Consider the following 4,338-nt stretch of genomic DNA (forward strand, 5'->3'; position numbering starts at 1 on the left):
TGTGTGTGTGTGTGTGTATAATATATATATATATATATATATATATACACACACACACACACACGTATGTGTGTGTTTATATGGACTTATATGGCCACATTGTTACTTCACAAAACACATTTTGATGATCATTGATGTTTCCACATGCATAGAATTACTTCATGATAAAGCTGATTTAGCGGTTAAATTAAAACAATTATTAAAAAAAAGAAACTTGCTGGAATGATAAAAGGAGATGTTCCGATGATGAGAATAAAAAAAAAAAAAAAACTGACACATTACATCCATGGTTAGAAGATTAAATATCTGGTTATAGTCACTCACATTCACAATTTATGGTGATCGAGCTGATTTGCGAGAGTTAATGGACATATTTTATTAAACATTTTATCCATTCTTTATCTAATGCATTTTCATCAAGGCTCTGAGGAGGCCCTTTGATTTTTGATCAATCAGTCAACCAAACTTTATGTATATAGCACCTTTATAACAAATCGAATGTCATTTCAAGTCATTTGAAAATTTATTGAAAATTTTTCTTCACTTAAGCACAAACTGACTGAATTAAAAACAGTTACCAGCAAACACCTAGGTTTCAGGGCCCGTGGATGATTTCTACTATTTTATACATAAATGTTCCATGACTGCTGTCCAAGGTGCTGATTTTGGGACCATCAAGTATGTGGAAGTAGGTCAGAGACAAACTCAACGATGTCCTACTTGTTTATTTAAACTGACCACAAGTGATGTTTGGCATAAAACCCTTAATGTATAAATCATGCCTGTGCCCATTGCTACTAAACAGCTAAAAATCTTCTAATTCTTCTTTAGAAAAAGTCAACAAAATACATGGCATTTAGATAACTGAGTATTCTACAATGGGTGGGTCAGCTAAATACTCTGAAGGTGCTAAAACCCAATTTATTGGTGGACTTACAGAATAATCAACTGTGAGTCTAAACAATGATTAATAATATAAAAGTTTTATGTTAATCGAGAAGCTCTTCAAAAAATTAATATCATCTTTCGGTCAGTCCACTTACATCAAAACATGCACTATTATATTTTGCTTTTCTTTTCGTTTTGTTCTTTTTACCAGCACTTTCAGATCATCTTTGGCAGCACGGTTGTTGTTTTATCATTATATTTGGTGTGTTTTCCAATAAAATCTGTCAGTAAGAACTGGGGTTTTCCCCCAGTTGAAAGTCCTTCTCTATATGGAGAATGATCATATAGGCCATGTCAAGTATCCGCCCACTTTAAGGAGTCAACACTGCCTCTTACGCCACAACAGTGCTGAGGAGGTCCCTGAAGAAACAAGGATGGCAGACACTTGTATCATCTCAGAAAATATGAGTCAATAACTCAATATTTACTCTACGTGGGCAATGCAAAGCCACAATCAGTATTTTCACTGTCTCATAGGCAGTTTTTGTTCTCAAGAAGTACTCTGAAAACAGTTACACAGAAGAGATACAAACCGGTTTAATAAATTATTAGATATTTTTCAGTTAAATTTCAAAAACAGCTTGGGGGAGCATGAAATAACTAAGATGTATTTTGGGTATTAGGAAGGAAATGTGTTTGTATGTGTTTTAATCAAGTTTGTATCCACAGCATGACCATCCTGGAGGCAGAGGATTAACATCTGCATTCTGGAGGAGCCACGGGGAACAATCTGTGACACTATATAATATGAAAGGCATTCATCTTTGCCTTATTCATCCTTTAAGTTAAGGTAAAGCATTGTGGAAAATATGATTTGGAGACAGTGAGTGACAGCTGCGCAAAGCCTGATTGGACAATGAAAGAAGTGAAAAAGGGAGGGACCTCTACTGCGTGCATGAGTCATCGCTCTCCACCCCACCCCCAGCCAAACAGCCTGTTTCTTTTTTCTTTTTCTTGCAGGTTGGAGATTTTCTGAGCTGCATGCTCTCAAATGGAAATAATTTGTGTTGCATTAAACTAACCTAAATTAAAACAAGCACTTCATTTGTAGATACATAACCATAAAGATACAGTGACATTTAAATTATTTTACAGACAATAAAATATTGCAATTGTTTTAAATATTGGTATATGTATCATGTACATGGAAGCTAGATTAGGTGTATTTTCAACATGTTTCTATTCCCAGGCCTGTCTGGTTTTTGTGATAAGAATTTAATAGCTGGGAAAGCATATAAAAACAGCTATTTACTCCACCAAAAAAATTCTCCCACTCAGCTGTGAAGCTCCAGTAAATATAAACATTTTAAATTAAGACTGTAGTCTTTCTTCTGTAGTTGTTTTTGATAAGTGAATTAATGTTTCCTTTAGTCAAACACTTTAATTTAGGGAATAAAGTAGGGGCAGCATAGTTATGCATAGTGCAATTTGAACACCTCCTCATTACTTTGAATCAACCAGTGAAAATATAGTCACAAGTAATTTGGTGCATAAATATCAAAGAGTACTATGTTTTTGCATATAACTTTAATGCATTTTATGCATATTTGCAAATACTTATTTATACTGCAAGGCCAAAAAAATTAACATCAAAAAATTTCGCCAGCTAATATTTTGTTGGACTGCCTTTAGCTTTGATTACGACACACATGCGCTGTGGCATTGTGTTGCATTCATTTTTCTCCAAGCTCTTGTATCAATGATGGGAGAGCCTTCTCCAACACATCCAAAACATTCTCAGTGGGGTACAGGTCTGAACTCTGTGGTGGCCAATCTATGTGTGAAAATGATCTCTCATGCTTCCATTTTTTCACAATTAGACCCTGATGAATTTTGACGTTGTCATCTTGCAAAATCCCCATACCATCAGGAGAAAAAAATCAAATGAAGAAATAACCTGGTCAGTCAGTATATATCCAGGTCAAGGCTGGACTAGAGCAAAAACTTAGGCCAAGAGTCATCCACTAATCCAGACCCAATGCATACAATTTACAAATGTGTTTACATGTATGCATGCACACATACACGAGCTAAGCAATCATTAAATCATTATTCTATAGCCGGACATTTACGTTCAACTATAAGTCACCAGTCCAGTTCTTTTCTCTTTGAACTCTCATCAAATGACTCAATACAACAGTCAGAACAGGATTCCTACATTCATATTATATGGTGTTAATCTAAACAACGCGACTGTGTTATCTTTTCAGCAAATAATTTAGATGCCAGTCCACCATAAATATAATATGCAAAAGAAGTGGCCAACAGCAACTTCACCTGACTAAATTTTAAAAAAAAAAAATCTCAACGAAAAAGATCTCAACTAAGGCTGAGAAGAGACTGTTCAACCCTAAGAAAGGTTCCCAAACTTGTTTACTCAGTAGCATACCTGGGGAGATATGTTTTGTCCATAGGATCTACCATATAGATGGTGGACGGTATGTGTACAGACTAGTTTAGATCAGCAGTCTTAGAATTAAAATCTCTACCTGTCTTTTTAACACAGCACATATTATTAACTAATATTTTATCTGTGATAGGAGTGACTGATGTTAGATATAATAGTGCTACAACAAACTACAGCAACACCTATGTTCCTGTCATGAAGTTTTGAATACAATTAATTCCAGGGTCATTATTAAAACTTGATAAAGAAAAAAAAACAAAGGGTCATGAAGAATCTCAACTGCTGATCATCAGATTATGTTAAGATAAAATTTTACAGCTTTCGACTTAGCAGCCATCTCTTCCATATCAAACCTATTTATCAAAAGGTGAACTTGCATGATGTCACTACTGCTGATTTGAAAATATCCTAAATTTTCTGATGATTGTTCGCCTCCTCACCTGCCGTTCTTTGTTTAATTGGTTTCATTGTTTTGTTTGTTTGGTTTTTTTTTTGTTTTAAATGTTATTGTTCTCAGTCAGGTCACTTTCAACCCCATTCACCTGGAACTGCCCTGCATGTCATTGGACCATCCAAAAAACTAGTGTTCTTCAGACAAATTCTTTTTACTAATTAAATCTAGCTATATTTGCAAAGGTATGTTAGCTTTTTATCAGTCTCGTAGCTCCCAAACTCACTTGACTAATATCGCTTGGCATTTATCCCTGCCAAAATACTGCAAGATTATCCTGCCTGTTTTCCTAAATGTGTTGGGCCGTCTTTAATTTGATTCATTTCTGCATTCTTTTACTAGCTCTAAAAGTTTGTCCTGCAACACTTAACACTGCAACACTCAGGAATGTTCAGAAAGCAGCCATTCTTCTCAAAAAGACAGCTGCTGAGAATCTTCTATGGAGCAGCCACAATTCAAAACAAAGATTTTACCATTTAACCACAATTCCCACAGTGAGTGAAACCAGGCACTGGAAGTTGTCTGATTGATA

This window comes from Telmatherina bonti (genome assembly GCF_933228915.1).
Source record: "Telmatherina bonti genome assembly, chromosome: 1".
In the NCBI taxonomy this organism is placed as follows: Eukaryota; Metazoa; Chordata; class Actinopteri; order Atheriniformes; family Telmatherinidae; genus Telmatherina; species Telmatherina bonti.